The sequence below is a fragment of the Mesoplodon bidens genome, assembly GCF_964165515.1.
Source record: "Mesoplodon bidens genome assembly, chromosome: 4".
In the NCBI taxonomy this organism is placed as follows: domain Eukaryota; kingdom Metazoa; phylum Chordata; class Mammalia; order Artiodactyla; family Ziphiidae; genus Mesoplodon; species Mesoplodon bidens.
This window is the reverse complement of record NC_138160.1, coordinates 143,826,497-143,845,895: the sequence shown is the minus strand read 5'-3', so window position 1 is coordinate 143,845,895 and position 19,399 is coordinate 143,826,497.

Genomic DNA, 19,399 nt, shown 5'->3' with positions numbered 1-19,399 from the left:
TTTCTAGATTTTTTGACGATGGCCATTCTGACTGGTGTGAGATGATATCTCATTGTAGTTTTGATTTGCATTTCTCTAATGATTAATGATGTTGAGCATTCTTTCATGTGTTTGTTGGCAGTCTGTATATCTTCTTTGGAGAAATGTCTATTTAGGTCTTCTGCCCATTTTTGGATTGGGTTGTTTGTTTTTTTGTTATTGAGCTGCATGAGCTATTTATAAATTTTGGAGATTAATCCTTTGTCAGTTGCTTCATTTTCAAATATTTTCTCCCATTCTTAGGGTGGTCTTTTGGTCTTGTTTATGGTTTCCTTTGCTGTGCAAAATCTTTGAAGTTTCATTAGGTCCCATGTGTTTATTTTTGTCTTTATTTCCATTACTCTAGGAGGTGGGTCAAAAAGTATCTTGCTGTGATTTATGTCATAGAGTGTTCTGCCTATGTTTTCCTCTAAGAGTCTGATAGTTTCTGGCCTTACATTTAGGTCTTTAATCCATTTTGAGCTTATTTTTGTGTATGGTGTTAGGGAGTGATCTAATCTCATACTTTTACATGTCCCTGTCCAGTTTTCCCAGCACCACTTATTGAAGAGACTGTCCTTTCTCCACTGTACATTCCTGCCTCCTTTATCAAAGATTAGTTGACCATATGTGCGTGGGTTTATCTCTGGGCTTTCTATCCTGTTCCATTGATCTATCTTTCTGTTTTTGTGCCAATACCACACTGTCTTGATTACTGTAGCTTTGTAGTATAGTCTGAAGTCAGGGAGCCTGATTCCTCCAGCTCCATTTTTCGTTCTCAAGATTGCTTTGGCTATTCGCGGTATTTTGTTTTTGCAAACAAATTTTGAAGTTTTTTGTTCTAGTTCTGTGAAAAATGCCAGTGGTAGTTTCATAGGGAATGCATTGAATCTGTAGATTGCTTTGGGTAGTAGAGTTATTTTCACAATATTGATTCTTCCAATCCAGGAACATGGTATATATCTCCATCTTTTTGTATCATCTTTAATTTCTTTCATCAGTGTCTTATAATTTTCTGCATACAGGTCTTTTGTCTCCTTAGGTAGGTTTATTCCTAGATATTTTATTCTTTTTGTTGCAATGGTAAATGGGAGTGTTTTCTTGATTTTACTTTCAGATTTTTCATCATTATTGTACAGGAATGCCAGAGATTTGTGTGCATTAATTTTGTATCCTGCTAATTTACAAAATCCATTGATTAGCTCTCGTAGTTTTCTGGTAGCATCTTTAGAATTCTCTATGTAGTATCATGTCATCTGCAAACAGTGACAGCTTTACTTCTTCTTTTCCAATTTGGATTTCTTTTATTTCCTTTTCTTCTCTGATTGCTGTGGCTACAACTTCCAAAACTATGTTGAATAAGAGTGGTGAGAGTGGGCAGCCTTGTCTTGTTCCTGATCTTAGTGGAAATGGTTTCAGTTTTTCACTTTTGGGGACAGTGTTGGCTGTGGGTTTGTCATATATGGCCTTTATTATGTTGAGGAAAGTTCCCTGTATGCCTACTTTCTGCAGGGTTTTTATCATAAATGGGTGTCGAATTTTGTCGAAAGCTTTCTCTGCATCCATTGAGATTATCATATGGCTTTTCTTATTCAATTTGTTATCTGGTGTATCACGTTGATTGATTTCCGTATATTGAAGAATGCTTGCATTCCTGGAATAAACCCCACTTGATCATGGTGTATGATCCTTTTAATGTGCTGTTGGACTCTGTTTGCTAGTATTTTGCTGAGAATTTTTGCATCTATGTTCATCAGTGATATTGGCCTGTAGATTTTCTTTGTGACATCTTTGCCTGGTTTTGGTATCAAGGTGATGGTGGTCTCGTAGAATGAGTTTGGGAGTGTTCCTCCCTCTGCTATATTTTGGAAGAGTTTGAGAAGGATAGGTGTTAGCTCTTCTCTAAATGCTTGATAGAATTCGCCTGTGAAGCCATCTCGTTCTGGGCTTTTGTTTGTTGGAAGATTTTTAATCACAGTTTCAATTTCAGTGCTTGTGATTGGTGTATTCATATTTTTTATTTCTTCCTGATTCAGTCTTGATAGGTTGTGCATTTCTAAGAATTTGTCCATTTCTTCCAGGTTGTCCATTTTATTGGCATAGAGTTGCTTGTAGTAATCTCTCATGACCTTTTGTGTTTCTGCAGTGTCAGTTGTTACTTCTCCTTTTTCATTTCTAATTCTATTGATTTGAGACTTCTCCCTTTTTTTCTTGGTGAGTCTGGCTAATGGTTTATCAATTTTGTATATCTTTTCAAAGAACCAGCTTCTAGTTTTATTGATCTTTGTTTCATTTCCTTCATTGCTTTTTCATTTATTTCTGATCTGATCTTTATGATTTCTTTCCTTCTGCTAACTTCGGGGTGTTTTTGTTCTTCTTTCTCTATTTGCTTTAGGTGCAAGGTTAGGGTGTTTATTCGAAATGTTTCCGGTTTCTTAAGGTGGGATAGTATTGGATAAACTTCCCTCTTAGAACTGCTTTTGCTGCATCCCATAGGTTTTGGGTCGTCATGGGTCCATTATCATTTGTTTCTAGGTATTTCTTGATTTCCTCTTTGATTTCTTCAGTGATCTCTTCGTTATTAAGTAGTGTATTGTTTAGCCTCCATGTGTTTGTATTGTTTACAGATCTTTTCCTGTACTTGATATCTAGTCTCACAGTGTTCTGGTCGGAAAAGTTACTTGATACAATTTCAATTTTCTTAAATTTACCAAGGCTTGATTTGTGACCCAAGACATGATCTATCTTGGAGAACGTTCCATGAGCACTTGAGAATAATGGGTATTCTGTTGTTTTTGGATGGAATGTCCTATAAATATCAATTAAGTTCATCCTGTTTAATGTATCATTTAAAGCTTGTGTTTGGTCTTTTATTTTCATTTTGGATCATCTGTCCATTGGTGAAAGTGGGGTGTTAAAGTGCACTACTATGAATGTGTTACTGTTGATTTCCACTTTTATGGCTGTTAGTATTTGCCTTATGTATTGAGGTGCTCCTATGTTGGGTGCATAAATATTTACAATTGTTATATCTTCTTCTGGCATCAATCCCTTGATCATTATGTAGTGTCCTTCTTTGTCTCTTCTAATAGTCTTTATTTTAAAGTCTATTTTGTCTGATATGAAAATTGCTACTCCAGCTCTCTTTTGGTTTCCATTTGCATGGAATATCTTTTTCCATCCCCTTACTTTCAATCTGTAGGTGTCTCTAGGTCTGAAGTGGGTCTGTTGTAGACAGCACATCTATGGGTCTTTTTTTTTTTTATCCGTTCAGCCAGTCTATGTCTTTTGGTGGGAGCATTTAATACATTTACATTTAAGGCAATTATCAATATGTATGTTCCTATCCCCATTTTCCTAACTGTTTTGGGTTCGTTATTGTAGGTCTTTTCCTTCTGTCGTGTTTCTTGCCTAGAGAAATTCCTTTAGCATTTGTTGTAAAGCTGGTTTGGTGGTGCTGAACTCTCTCAGCTTTTGCTTGTCTGTAAACATTTTAATTTCTCCATTAAATCTGAATGAGATCCTTGCTGTGTAGAGTAATCTTGGTTGCAGGTTTTTCTCCTTCATCAGTTTAAATATGTCCTGCCAGTCCCTTCTGGCTTGCAGAGTGTCTGCTGAAAGATCAGCTGTTAACCTTATGGGGATTCCCTTGTGTGTTATTTGTTGTTTTTTCCTTGCTGCTTTTAATATGTTTTCTTTGTATTTAATTTTTGACAGTTTGATTAATATGTGTCTTGGCATATTTCTCCTTGGATTTATCCTGTATGGGACTCTCTATACCTCCTGGACTTGATTAACTATTTCCTTTCCCATATTAGGGAAGTATTCAACTATAATCCCTTCAAATATTTTCCCAGTCCCTTTCTTTTTGTCTTCTTCTTCTGGAACCCCTATAATTCGAATGTTGGTGGGTTTAATGTTGTCCCAGAGGTCTCTGAGACTGTCTTCAGTTCTTTTCATTCTTTTTTCTTTCTTCTGCTCTGCAGTAGTTATTTCCACTATTTTATCTTCCACGTCACTTACCCGTTCTTCTGCCTCAGTTATTCTGCTATTGATCCCATCTAGAGTATTTTTAATTTCATTTATTGTGTTGTTCATCATTGCTTGTTTCATGTTTAGTTCTTCTAAGTCCTTTTTAACTGTTTCTTGCATTTTGTGTATTGTATTTCCAAGATTTTGGATCATCTTTACTATCATTATTCTGAATTCTTTTTCAGGTAGACTGCCTATTTCCTCTTCATTTGTTAGGTCTGGTGTGTTTTTATCTTGCTCCTTCACCTGCTGTGTGTTTTTCTGTCTTCTCATTTTGCTTATCTTACTGTGTTTAGGGTCTCCTTTTTTGCAGGCTGCAGGTTTGTAGTTCCTGTTGTTTTTGGTGTCTGTCCCCATTGGCTAACGCTGGTTCAGTGGGTTGTGTAGGCTTTCTGGTGGAGGGTACTAGTGCATGTGTTCTGGTGGATGAGGCTCGATGTTGTCTTTCTGGTGAGCAGGTCCATGTCTGGTGGTGTGTTTTGGGGTGTCTGTGGACTTTTTATGATTTTAGGCAGCCTCTCTGCTAATGGGTAGCGTTGTGTTCCTGTCTTGCTAGTTGTTTGGCAGAGGGTGTCCAGCACTGTAGCTTGCTGGTCATTAAATGAAACTGGGTGCTGGTGTTGAGCTGGAGATCTCTGTAAGAGTTTTGCTGTTTGATATTATGTGGAGCTGGGAGGTCTGTTGTGGACCAGTGTCCTGAAGTTGGCTCTCCCACCTCAGAGGCACAGCACTGAAACCTGGCTGCAGCACCAAGAACCTTTCATCCACATGGGTCAGAATAAAAAGGAGAAAAAGTAGTAAGAAACAATTAGTAGAAAGAAAGAAAGAAAGAAGGAAAGGAAGGAAGGAGAGAGGGAGGAAAGGAGAGAGGGAGGATGGAGGGAAGGAAGGAGAGAAGGAAGGACAAAAGGAAAGAAGATAAAGTAAAATAAAGTATGATAAAATATAATAAAGTTATTAAAATAAAAAATAATTATTAAGAAAAAAACAACGAACGGATAGAATCCTGGGACAAATGGTGGAAGCAAAGCTATACAGACAAAATCTCACACAGAAGCATACATGTACACACTCAGAAAAAGAGGTAAAGGGGAAAAAATCATAAATCTTGCTCTCAAAGTCCACCTCCTCAATTTGCGATGATTCTTTGTTAAAGGAGGGAAGGAAGGAAAGAAACAAAGAAAGAAAGAAGATAAAGTACAATAAAATAAAGTAAGTGAATAAAATAAAGTTATTAAAACAAAACATAATTATTAACGAAAAAAAACAGACAGACAGAACCCTAGGACAAGTGGTAGAAGCAAAGCTGTACAGACAGAATCTCACACAGAAGCATACACATACACACAAAAAGAGGAAAAGGGGAAAAATCATAAATCTTGCTCTCAAAGCCCACCTCCTCAATTTGGGATGATTCTTTGTCTATTCATATATTCCACAGATGCAGGGTACATCAAGTTGATTGTGGAGCTTTAATCCGCTGCTTCTGAGGCTGCTGGGAGAGATTTCCCTTTCTCTTCTTTGTTCTCACAGCTCCAAGGTCTCAGCTTTGGATTTGGCCCCGCCTCTGCGTGTAGGTCGCCGGAGGGCGTCTCTTCTTCGCTCATACAGGACAGGGTTAAAGGAGCAGCCACTTTGGGGTCTCTAGCTCACTCAGGCTGGGGGGAGGCAGGGGCACGGAGTGCAGGGCAAGCCTGCGGCGGCAGAGGGCGGCGTGATAATGCACCACCCTGGGGCGCGCTGTGCGCTCTCCCGGGGAAGCCGTCCCTGGATGCTGGGACCCCAGCAGTGGCGGGCTGCACAGGCTCCCAGGAAGGGGGTCGTGGACAGTGACCTGCGCTTGCACACAGGCCTCTTGGTGGCGGCAGCAGCAGCGCCAGCATCCCACGCCCATCTCTGGGGTCCGCGCTTTCAGCCACGGCTTGCGCCCGTCTCTGGAGCTCTCTTAAGCAGCGCTCTTAATCCCCTCTCCTCGCGCACCAGGAAACAAAGAGGGAAGAAAAAGTCTCTTGCCTCTTTGGCAGGTCCAGACTTTTACCCAGACTGCCTCCGGCTAGCTGTGGCACATTAGCCCCTTCACGCTGTGTTCACGCCACCAACCCCAGTCCACTCCCTTCACTCCTACAAGCCTGAGCCTCAGCTCCCAGCCGGGCGAGCACACGAGCCTCTTGGGCTGGTGACTGCCGGTCGGCACCGATCCTCTGTGCGGGAGTCTCTCCGCTTTGCCCTCCGCACCCCTGTTGCTGTGCTCTCCTCCGTGACCCGGAGGCTCTCCCCCTCCGCCATCTGCAGTCTCCGCCCGCGACGGGGCTTCCTAGTGTGTGGAGACATTTCCTCCTTCACAGCTCCCTCCCACTGGTGCAGGTCCCGTCCCTATCCTTTTGTCTCTGTTTATTCTGTTTTCTTTTGCCCTACCCAGGTACGTGGGGAGTTTCTTGCCTTTTGGGAGGTCTGAGTTCTTCTGCCAGCGTTCAGTAGGTGTTCTGTAGGAGTTGTTCCACGTGTAGATGTATTTCTGATGTATCTGTGGGGAGGAAGGTGATCTCCGCGTCTTACTCTTCCGCCATCTTCCCCGGAAGTCTGTTGGAAGATTTTTAATCACAGTTTCAATTTCAGTGCTTGTGATCGCTCTGTTCATATTTTCTATTTCTTCCTGATTCAGTCTTGGCAGGTTGTGCATTTCTAAGAATTTGTCCATTTCTTCCAGGTTCTTCATTTTATTGGCATAGAGTTGCTTGTTATTTTATTTTATTTAACAAATTTAATCAGTTATACATATACATATGTTCCCATATCCCCTCCCTTTTGCGTCTCCCTCCCGCCCTCCCTATCCCACCCCTCCAGGCGGTCACAAAGCACCGAGCTGATCTCCCTGTGCCATGCAGCTGCTTCCCGCTAGCTATCTACCTTACGTTTGGTAGTGTATATATGTCCATGCCGCTCTTTCACTTTGTCACAGCTTACCCTTCCCTCTCCCCATATCCTCAAGTCCATTCTCTAGTAGATCTGTGTCTTTATTCCTATCTTACCCCTATGTTCTTCATGACATTTTTTTCTTAAATTCCATATATATGTGTCAGCATACAATATTTGTCTTTCTCTGTCTGACTTACTTCACTCTGTATGACAGACTCTAGGTCCATCCACTTCATTACAGATAGCTCAATTTCGTTTCTTTTTATGGCTGAGTAATATTCCATTGTATATATGTGCCACATCTTCTTTATCCATTCATCCGATGATGGACACTTAGGTTGTTTCCATCTCCGGGCTATTGTAAATAGGGCTGCTATGAACATTTTGGTACACGACTCTTTTTGAATTATGGTTTTCTCAGGGCATATGCCCAGTAGTGGGATTGCTGGGTCATATGGTAGTTCTATTTGTAGTTTTTTAAGGAACCTCCATACCGTTCTCCATAGTGGCTGTACCAATTCACATTCCCACCAGCAGTGCAAGAGTGTTCCCTTTTCTCCACACCCTCTCCAGCATTTATTGTTTCTAGATTTGTTGATGATGGCCATTCTGACTGGTGTGAGATGATATCTCATTGTAGTTTTGATTTGCATTTCTCTAATGATTAATGATGTTGAGCATCCTTTCATGTGTTTGTTGGCAGTCTGTATATCTTCTGTGGAGAAATGTCTATTTAGGTCTTCTGCCCACTTTTGGATTGAGTTGTTTTTTTGTTATTGAGCTGCATGAGCTGCTTATAAATTTTGGAGATTAATCCTTTGTCAGTTGCTTCATTTTCAAATATTTTCTCCCATTCTGAGGGTTGTCTTTTGGTCTTGTTTATGGTTTCCTTTGCTGTGCAAAAGCTTTTAAGTTTCATTAGGTCCCATGTGTTTATTTTTGTCTTTATTTCCATTACTCTAGGAGGTGGGTCAAAAAGGATCTTGCTGTGATTTATGTCATAGAGTGTTCTGCCTATGTTTTCCTCTAAGAGTTTGATAGTGTCTGGACTTACATTTAGGTCTTTAATCCATTTTGAGCTTATTTTTGTGTATGGTGTTAGGGAGTGATCTAATCTCATACTTTTACATGTCCCTGTCCAGTTTTCCCAGCACCACTTATTGAAGAGACTGTCCTTTCTCCACTGTACATTCCTGCCTCCTTTATCAAAGATAAGGTGACCATATGTGCGTGGGTTTACCTCTGGGCTTTCTATCCTGTTCCATTGATCTATCTTTCTGTTTTTGTGCCAGTACCACACTGTCTTGATTACTGTAGCTTTGTAGTATAGTCTGAAGTCAGGGAGCCTGATTCCTCCAGCTCCATTTTTCGTTCTCGATTGCTTTGGCTATTCGGGGTCTTTTGTGTTTCCATACAAATTGTGAAATGTTTTGGTCTAGTTCTGTGAAAAATGCCAGTGGTAGTTTGATAGGGATTGCATTGAATCTGTAGATTGCTTTGGGTAGTAGAGTCATTTTCACAATGTTGAGTCTTCCAATCCAAGAACATGGTACAGCTCTCCATCTATTTGTATCATCTTTAATTTCTTTCATCAGTGTCTTATAATTATATGCATACAGGTCTTTTGTCTCCTTAGGTAGGTTTATTCCTAGATATTTTATTCTTTTTGTTGCAGTGGTAAATGGGAGTGTTTCCTTGATTTCACTTTCAGATTTTTCATCATTAGTATATGGGAATGCCAGAGATTTCTGTGCATTAATTTTGTATCCTGCTACTTTACCAAATTCATTGATTAGCTCTAGTAGTTTTCTGGTAGCATCTTTAGGATTCTCTATGCATAGTATCATGTCATCTGCAAACAGTCACAGCTTTACTTCTTCTTTTCCAATTTGGATTCCTTTTATTTCCTTTTCTTCTCTGATTGCTGTGGCTAAAACGTCCAAAACTATGTTGAATAAGAGTGGTGAGAGTGGGCAGCTTTGTCTTGTTCCTGATCTTAGTGGAAATGGTTTCAGTTTTTCACCATTGAGGACGATGCTGGCTGTGGGTTTGTCATATATGGCCTTTATTATGTTGAGGAAAGTTCCCTCTATGCCTACTTTCTGCAGGGTTTTTATCATAAATGGGTGTTGAATTTTGTCGAACGCTTTCTCTGCATCTATTGAGATTATCATATGGTTTTTCTCCTTCAATTTGTTAATATGGTGTATCACGTTGATTGATTTGCGTATATTGAAGAATCCTTGCACTCCTGGAATAAACCCCACTTGATCATGGTGTATGATCCTTTTAATGTGCTGTTGGATTCTGTTTGCTAGTATTTTGTTGAGGATTTTTGCATCTATGTTTATCAGTGATGTTAGCCTATAGTTTTCTTTCTTTGTGACATCCTTGTCTGGTTTTGGTATGAAGGTGATGGTGGCCTCATAGAATGAGTTTGGGAGTGTTCCTCCCTCTGCTATATTTTGGAAGAGTTTGAGAAGGATAGGTATTAGCTCTTCTCTAAATGCTTGATAGAATTCGCCTGTGAAGCCATCTGGTCCAGGGCTTTTGTTTGTTGGAAGATTTTTAATCACAGTTTCAATTTCAGTGCTTGTGATCGCTCTGTTCATAATTTCTATTTCTTCCTGAGTAAGTCTTGGCAGGCTGTGCATTTCTAAGAATTTGTCCATTTCTTCCAGGTTGTCCATTTTATTGGCATAGAGTTGCTTGTAGTAATCTCTCATGATCTTTTGTGTTTCTGCAGTGTCAGTTGTTACTTCTCCTTTTTCATTTCTAATTCTGTTGATTTGAGACTTCTCCCTTTTCTTCTTGATGAGTCTGGCTAATGGTTTATCAATTTTGTTTATCTTCTCAAAGAACCAGCTTTTAGTTTTATTGATCTTTGCTATCGTTTCCTTCATTTCTATTTCATTTATTTCCGATCTGAATTTTATGATTTCTTTCCTTCTAACTTCGGGATGTTTTTGTTCTTCTTTCTCTATTTGCTTTAGGTGCAAGGTTAGGTTGTTTATTCGAGATGTTTCCTGTTTCTTAAGGTAGGATTGTATTGCTATAAACTTCCCTCTTAGAACTGCTTTTGCTGCATCCCATAGGTTTTGAGTCGTCGTGTCTCCATCGTCCTTTGTCTCTAGGTATTTTTTGATTTCCTCTTTGATTTCTCCAGTGATCACTTCGTTTTTAAGTAGTGTATTGTTTAGCCTCCATGTGTTTGTATTTTTTACAGATGTTTTCCTGTACTTGATGTCTAGTCTCACAGTGTTCTGGTCGGAAAAGATACTTGATACAATTTCAATTTTCTTAAAGTTACCAAGGCTTGATTTGTGATCTGTGATATGATCCTGGAGAATGTTCCATGAGCACTTGAGAATAATGTGTATTCTGTTGTTTTTGGATGGAATGTCCTATAAATATCAATTAAGTCCCTCATGTTTAATGTATCATTTAAAGATTGTGTTTCCTTGTTTATTTTCATTTTGGATGATCTGTCCGTTGGTGAAAGTGGGGTTTTAAAGTCCCCTATCTGGATGTGTTACTGTCGATTTCCCCTTTTATGGCTGTTAGTATTTGCCTTATGTATTGAGGTGCTCCTATGTTGGGTCCATAAATATTTACAATTGTTATATCTCCTTAGATCGATCCCTTGATCATTATGTAGCATCCTTCTTTGTCTCTTGTAATAGTCTTTATTTTAAAGTCTATTTTGTCTGATATGAAAATTGCTACTCCGGCTTTCTTTTGGTGTCCATTTGCATGGAATATCTTTTTCCATCCCCTCACTTTCAGTCTGTATGTGTCTCTACGTCTGAAGTGGGTCTCTTGTAGACAGCATATCTATGGATCTTGTTCTTGTATCCTTTCAGCCAGCCTGTGTCTTTTGGTGGGAGCATTTAGTCCATTTACATTTAAGGTAATTATCGATATGTATGTTCCTATTCCCATTTCCTTAATTGTTTTGGGTTCGTTATTGTAGGTCTTTTCCTTCTGTTGCGTTTCTCGCCTAGAGAAGTTCCTTTAGCATTTGTTGTAAAGCTGGTGTGTTGGTGCTGAACTCTCTCAGCTTTTGCTTGTCTCTAAACATTTTAATTTCTCCATCAAATCTGAATGAGATCCTTGCTGGGTAATCTTGGTTTCAGGTTTTTCTCCATCATCAGTTTAAGTATGTCCTGCCAGTCCCTTCTGGCTTGCAGAGTTTCTGCTGAAAGATCAGCTGTTAACCTTATGGGGATTCCCTTGTATGTTATTTGTTGTTTTTCCCTTGCTGCTTTTAATATGTTTTATTTAATTTTTGACAGTTTGATTAATATGTGTCTTGGCGTATTTCTCCTTGGATTTATCCTGTATGGGACTCTCTGTGCCTCCTGGACTTGATTAACTATTTCCTTTCCCATATTAGGGAAGTTTTCAACTATAATCCCTTCAAATATTTTCCCAGTCCCTTTCTTTTTGTCTTCTTCTTCTGGAACCCCTATAATTCTAATGTTGATGGGTTCAATGTTGTCTCAGAGGTCTGTGAGACTGTCCTCAGTTCTTTCCACTGTTTTTTCTTTCTTCTGCTCTACAGTAGTTATTTCCACTATTTTATCTTCCACGTCATTTACCTGTTCGTCTGCCTCAGTTATCCTGCTATTGATCCCATCTAGAGTATTTTTAATTTCATTTATTTTGTTGTTCATCATTGTTTGTTTCATCTTTAGTTCTTCTAGGTCCTTGTTAACTGTTTCTTGCATTTTGTCTATTCTATTTCCAAGATTTTGGATCATCTTTACTATCATTATTCTGAATTCTTTTTTAGGTAGACTGCCTATTTCCTCTTCATTTGTTAGGTCTGGTGGATAGGTCTGGTGGATTTTTATCTTGCTCCTTCACCTGCTGTGTGTTTTTCTGTCTTCTCATTTTGCTTATCTTACTGTGTTTGGGGTCTCCTTTCTGCAGGCTGCAGGTTCGTAGTTCCTGTTGTTTTTGGTGTCTGTCCCCATTGGTTAACGCTGGTTCAGTGGGTTGTGTAGGCCTTCTGGTGGAGGGGACTAGTGCTTGTGTTCTGGTGGAGGAGGCTGTATCTTGTCTTTCTGATGGGCAGGTCCACGTCTGGTGGTGTGTTTTGGGGTGTCTGTGGACTTTTTATGATTTTAGGCAGCCTCTCTGCTAATGGGTAGTGTTGTGTTCCTGTCTTGCTAGTTGTTTGGCATAGGGTGTCCAGCACTGTAGCTTGCTGGTCATTGAAAGAAGCTGGGTGCTGGTGTTGAGATGGAGATCTCTGGAAGATTTTCACCATTTGATATTATGTGGAGCTGGGAGGCCTCTTGTGGGCCAGTGTCCTGAACTTGGCTCTCCCACCTCAGAGGCACAGCACTGACTCCTCGCTGCAGCACCAATACCTTTCATCCACACGGCTCAGAATAAAAAGGAGAAAAAGTAGAAGGAAAGAATTAGTAGAAGTAGAAAGAAGGAAAGAAAGGAGAGAGGGAGGAAGGAGGGAAGGAAGGAAAAAAGGAAAGAAGATAAAGTAAAATAAAATAAAGTATGATAAAATATAATAAAGTTATTAAAATAAAAAAATTATTAAGAAAAAAACGGACAGACAGAACCCTAGGACAAATGGTGGAAGCAAAGAGGTACAGACAAAATCTCACACAAAGGATACACATACACACAAAAAGAGGAAAAGGGGAAAAATCATAAATCTTGCTCTCAAAGCCCACCTCCTCAATTTGGGATGATTCTTTTGTCTATTCATATATTCCACAGATGCAGGGTACATCAAGTTGATTGTGGAGCTTTAATCCGCTGCTTCTGAGGCTGCTGGGAGAGATTTCCCTTTCTCTTCTTTGTTCTCACAGCTCCTGGGTCTCAGCTTTGGACTTGGCCCCGCCTCTGCCTGTAGGTCGCCAGAGGGCGTCTGTTCTTCGCTCATACAGGACAGGGTTAAAGGAGCAGCCGCTTCGGGGACTCTAGCTCACTCAGGACAGCTGGGAGGGAGGGGCATGGAGTGCGGGGATTGCAGGACAAGTCTGCGACAGCAGAGGCCAGCGTGACATTGCACCAGCCCGAGGCGCTCCATGCGCTCTCCTGGGGCATCCGTCCCTGGATCCCAGGACCCCGGTAGTGGCAGTCTGCAGAGGCTCCCAGGAAGGGGGTCGTGGACAGTGACCTGCGCTTGCACACAGGCCTCTTGGCGGTGGCAGAAGCAGCGCCAGCATCCCACGCCCATCTCTGGGGTCCGCGCTTTCAGCCACGCCTTGCGCCTGTCTCTGGAGCTACCTTAAGCAGTGCTCTTAATCCCCCCTCCTCTCGCACCAGGAAACAAAGAGGGAAGAAAAAGTCTCTTGCCTCTTTGGCAGGTCCAGACTTTTTCCCAGAGTCCCTCCCGGCTAGCTGTGGTGCATTAGCCCCTTCACGCTGTGTTCAAGCCGCCAGCCCCAGTCCTCTCCCTGCGCTCCTACCGAAGCCCAAGCCTCAGCTCCCAGCCGGGTGAGCACACGAGCCTCTTGGGCTGGTGACTGCCGGTCGGCACCTATCCTCTGTGTGGGAATCTCTCCGCTTTGCCCTCCACACCTCTGTTGCTGTGCTCTCCTCTATGACCTGGAAGCTTTCCCCCTCCACCACCCGCAGTCTCCACCCACGAAGGGGCTTGCTAGTGTGTGGAAATCTTTCCTCCTTCACAGCTCCCTCCCATTGGTGCAGGTCCCGTCCCTATCCTTTTGTCTCTGTTTATTCTGTTTTCTTTTGCCCTACCCAGGTACGTGGGGAGTTTCTTGCCTTTTGGGAGGTCTGAGTTCTTCTGCCAGCGTTCAGTAGGTGTTCTGTAGGAGTTGTTCCACGTGTAGATGTATTTCTGATGTATCTGTGGGGAGGAAGGTGATCTCCGCGTCTTACTCTTCCGCCATCTTCCCCGGAAGTCTGTTGGAAGATTTTTAATTACAGTTTCAATTTCAGTGCTTGTGATCGCTCTGTTCATAACTTCTATTTCTTCCTGATTAAGTCTTGGCAGGCTGTGCATTTCTAAGAATTTGTCCATTTCTTCCAGGTTGTCCATTTTATTGGCATAGAGTTGCTTGTAGTTATCTCTCATGATCTTTTGTATTTCTGCAGTGTCAGTTGTTATTTCTCCTTTTTCATTTCTAATTCTATTGATTTGAGTCTTCTCCCTTTTTTTTCTTGATGAGTCTGGCTAATGGTTTATCAATTTTGTTTATCTTCTCAAAGAACCAGCTTTTAGTTTTATTGATATTTCCTATCATTTCCTTCATTTGTTTTTCATTTATTTCTGATCTGATCTTTATGATTTCTTTCCTTCCGCTAACTTTGGGGGTTTTTTGGTTCTTCTTTCTCTAATTGCTTTAGGTGCAAGGTTAGGTTGTTTATTTGAGATGTTACCTGTTTCTTTAGGTAGGATTGTATTGCTATAAACTTCCCTCTTAGAACTGCTCTTGCTGCATCCCATAGGTTTTGAGTCATTGTGTCTCCATTGTCATTTGTTTCTAGGTATTTTTTGATTTCCTCTTTCATTTCTTCAGTGATCACTTCGTTATTAAGTAGTGTATTGTTTAGCCTCCATGTGTTTGTATTTTTTACAGATCTTTTCCTGTAATTGATATCTAGTCTCATAGCGTTGTGGTCAGAAAAGATACTTGATACAATTTCAATTTTCTTAAAGTTACTAAGGCTTGATTTGTGACCCGTGATATGATCTATCCTGGAGAATGTTCCATGAGCACTTGAGAATAATGTGTATTCTGTTGTTTTTGGATGGAATGTCCTATAAATATCAATTAAGTCCCTCATGTTTAATGTATCATTTAAAGATTGTGTTTCCTTGTTTATTTTCATTTTGGATCATCTGTCCATTGGTGAAAGTGGGGTGTTAAAGTCCCCTACTCTGAATGTGTTACTGTCGATTTCCCCTTTTATGGCTGTTAGTATTTGCCTTATGTATTGCGATGCTCCTATGTTGGGTCCATAAATATTTACAATTGTTATATCTTCTTCTTGGATCGATCCCTGTATCATTATGTAGTGTCCTTCTTTGTCTCTGGTAATAGTCTTTATTTTAAAGTCTATTTTGTCTGATATGAGAATTGCTACTCCAGCTTTCTTTTGGTTTCCATTTGCATGGAATATCTTTTTCCATCCCCTCACTTTCAGTCTGTATGTGTCTCTAGGTCTGAAGTGGGTCTCTTGTAGACAGCATATCTATGGGTCTTGTTCTTGTATCCTCAGCCAGTCTGTGTCTTTTGGTGGGAGCATTTAGTCCATTTACATTTAGGGTAATTATCAATATGTATGTTCCTATTCCCATTTTCTTAATTGTTTTGGGTTCGTTATTGTAGGTCTTTTCCTTCTGTTGCATTTCTTGCCTGGAGAAGTTCCTTTAGCATTTGTTGTAAAGCTGGTTTTGTGGTGCTGAACTCTCTCAGCTTGTTTTTTTTTTTTTAATTTATGGCTGTGTTGGGTCTTCGTTTCTGTGCGAGGGCTATCTCTAGTTGTGGCAATTGGGAGTCACTCCTCATCACGGTGCGTGGGCCTCTCACTATCACGGTTTCTCTTGTTGTGGAGCACAGACGCACAGGCTCATTAATTGTGGCTCACAGGGCCAGCTGCTCCGTGGCATGTGGGATCTTCCCAGACCAGGGCTCGAACCCGTGTGTCCTGCATTGTCAGGCGGACTCTCAACCACTGCACCACCAGGGAAGCCCCTGGAACCCCTATAATTGGAATGTTGGTGTGTTACATGTTGTCCCAGAGGTCTCTGAGACTGTCTTCAGTTCTTTTCATTCTTTTTTCTTTCTTCTGCTCTGTAGTAGTTATTTCCACTATTTTATCTTACACGTCACTTACCTGTTCTTCTGCCTCAGTAATTCTGCTATTGATCCCATCTAGAGTATTTTTAATTTCATTTATTGTGTTGTTCATCATTGCTTGCTTCATCTTTAGTTCTTGTAGGTCCTTATTAACTGTTTCTTGCATTTTGTCTATTCTATTTCCAAGATTTTGGATCTTCTTTACTATCATTATTCTTAATTCTTTTTCAGGTAGACTGCCTGTTTCCTCTTCATTTCTTAGGTCTGGTGTGTTTTTATCTTGCTCCTTCACCTGCTGTGTGTTTTTCTGTCTTCTCATTTTGTTTATCTTACTGTGTTTGGGGGTCTTTTTGTCGGCTGCAGCTTCGTAGTTCCCGTTGTTGTTGGTGCCTGTCCCCAGTGGCTATATTTCGTTCCTTTTGTTGTGTAGGCTTCCTGGTGTAGGGGACTAGTCCTGTGTTCTGGTGGATGAGGCTGTATCTTGTCTTTCTGGTGGGCAGGTCCACGTCTGGTGGTGTGTTTTGGGGTGTCTGTGGACTTACTATGATTTTAGGCAGTCTCTCTGCTAATGGATGGGGTTGTGTTCCTCTCTTGCTACTTCTTTGGCAATGTGTGTCCAGCACTGTATTTTGCTGGTCTTTGCATGAAGCTGTGTGTTGGTGTTGAGGTGGAGATCCCTGGGAGTTTTTTGCCATTTGATATTACGTGCAGCTGGGAGGTCTCTTGTGGACGAGTGTCCTGAATTTGGCTCTCCCACCTCAGAGGCACAGCACTGACTCCTGGCTGTAGCACCAAGAGCCTTTCATCCACACGGCTCAGAATAAAAGGGAGAAAGTTAGAAAGAAAGAGGATAAAAGAAAAGAAAATAAATAAAGTAAAATAAAATTATTAAAATAAAAAATTATTATTAAGAAAGGAATTTTTTTAAGTAGAAATAAATACAAAACAAAACAAAACAAAAAAATGGACGGATAGAACCCTAGGAAAAATGGTGAAAGCAAAGCTATACAGACAAAATCTCACGCAGAAGCATACACATACTCACAAAAAGAGGAAAAGGGGATAAAATAATAAATCTTGCTCTGACAGTCCACCTCCTCAATTTGGGATGATTCGTTGTCTGTTCAGGTATTCCACAGATGCAGGGTACATCAAGTTGATTGTCGAGATTTAATCCGCTGCTCCTGAGGGTGCTGGGGGAGATTTCCCTTTCTCTTCTTTGTTCGCACCGCTCCCGGGTTTTAGGTTTGGATTTGGCCCGCCTCTGTGTGTAGGTCGCCGTAGGGCGTCTGTTCTTTGCTCAGACAGGACGGGATTAAAGGAGCCGCTGATTCAGGGGCTCCGGCTCACTCAGGTTGTGGGGAGGGAGGGGTACAGAGTGCAGGGAGATTGTTCAGTGGCAGAGGCTGGTGTGACGTTGCACCAGCTTGAGGCAGGTCGTGCGTTCTCCCGGGAAAGTTGTCCCTTGATCCTGGGACCCTGGCAGTGGCAGGCTGCACAGGCTCCCTGGAAGGGAGGTGTGGACAGTGACCTGTGCTCGCACACAGGTTTCTTGGTGGTGGCAGCAGCAGCCTTAGCGTCTCATGCCCGTCTCTAGAGTCCGCAGTGTTAGCCATGCCTCGCGTCCATCTGTGGAGCTCCTTTAAGCAGTGTTCTTAATCCCCTCTCTTCGTGCACCAGGAAACAAAGAGGGAAGAAAAAGTCTCTTGCCTCTGTGGCAGGTCCAGACATTTTTCCGGCAGGTCCAGACTTTTTCCCGGACTCCCTCCTGGCTAGCCGTGGTGCACTAACCCCTTCAGGCTGTGTTCACGCTGCCAGTCCTCTCCCTGTGATTTGACTTAAGCCCGAGCCGCAGCTCCCAGCCCCAACCCGCCCTGGCGGGTGAGCAGACAAGACTCTCGGGCTGGTGAGTGCTGGTTGGCACTGATCCTCTGTGCGGGAATCTCTCCATTTTGCCCTCTGCACCCCTGTTGCTGTGCTCTCCCTCAAGTATCATTTTAAACACATCAATCTCTTGTGAGAAAAACTCATTTCCTTTGTTATTACACACCATTTAACTCAGTACATTCCATGATGTATGAGGTCAAATCTGCAGGAACTTTTAATGAATATAACACAGTGAAGAACTGTAAGCTTTTTCTTCTGTTCTCATCACCAAACATGAGAGTCCAGGAGGCCTGTGGAAATCCAACTTGCGACAAGGATCAGTTTGCCATACTTGCCTGAGAATTACTCCAGGTGATTAGAAATAGCCAGGTGCAACTGGCTATATTAAAATATTCTTGTAAAGAAGTAGTACTTTTAGCTTGTGTAAAATTTATGGCAGACTCAGTTTCTGCATCCTCTCTCTGTCTCATTCATGGAGCTAGGAAGTTATTCAGAAGTTAAGGCAGACAACTTTGAATGATATGACATGCTAAAAAGACACAGCTACTTAGACCTCCACAAAACACTATACACAATGTGCCTCAGGGCTGCTTCTCACTAGTTTTTAGCGCATGCAGGCACACATAATGAAATGATAAAGTACTAAAACATTTCTTTTTGGTCAAAGCCCTTGCTAAATAATCTTGAGGAATGGGTTAAGAGCTGTATATTGCACAGGAATTCACAACACTCCACAAAGGTCTGATGGTGAATATGCCCATGATTATATAATACATAAAGAATTCACAGCACTTTCCTCCAAACAATGTAAAACCTCCATTCTCTAATTTCAGGTGGAAGTTTCCTGGCCAGCCACTCCAGAGGCAATCCTCCCAACATCTCTCACTTCTGAACTCCCATATGGTGCACAGAAGCATAACAGCCCAGCCCCAAGTATAGGAATATGTAAGTTGATGACACCACACGCTGCCAATAGTGTACAAAAGGGTTTATTACTTCCATAATTGAGGTCTCTGAGGATTAAGGCAGGCCTCTCAAGAAGGTATGAAATGGCTTGAGAGTGCAAGGAAAAGTACATGGACTTATTTTTTAGTTGAGGTTGTGGGTGGACTGAAGAGAGAGTTCACATAAAAGGGCAGGAGCAGGCATGAATTAAATCTCTTGTCACTGCCAAAGGAAGGAAACTAAGGCTTTCCTATCATCATGGATACATGTGGGTCACAAGAGGAGGAAGGAGGGATGAGGCTTCAAAGCTGTCAGCAGTCAGAAAACTGGAGTCAGAGACTTCTCTTTTCTTGTTTTTGTATAATGAACTTAGAAACCATCCTTCCTAACCTCACAAGAAAAAAAGCAAAGAACTGAAGACACAGAGCAAACCACTGTTTCCAAAATTGGAAAGACAGAAAGGAGCTATTTTGAAACAGCTATTCTTAACAAGGCCTATCCTCAAAAGAGACTGTTTCACCAGGGCCTAATGCAAAGACAACAAAGAATACAACATCTAAGAACTTTGGGACAATGACAGCAGGTGTGAAATATACACAATGAGAATACCTGATGGAAAAGCAGAAAGGAACAAAAAAAATAAGTGAAGCAATCGTAACTGAGATTTTCCTAACATTAGTGATAGACATCAAACTGCAGATCCAGGAAGCTAAGAAAAACACAAAACATGAAAAAAAAAAAAGAACACCAAAAACTGCACTGCCAAGCACATCATTTTCAACTGCAGAAAAATCAAAGAC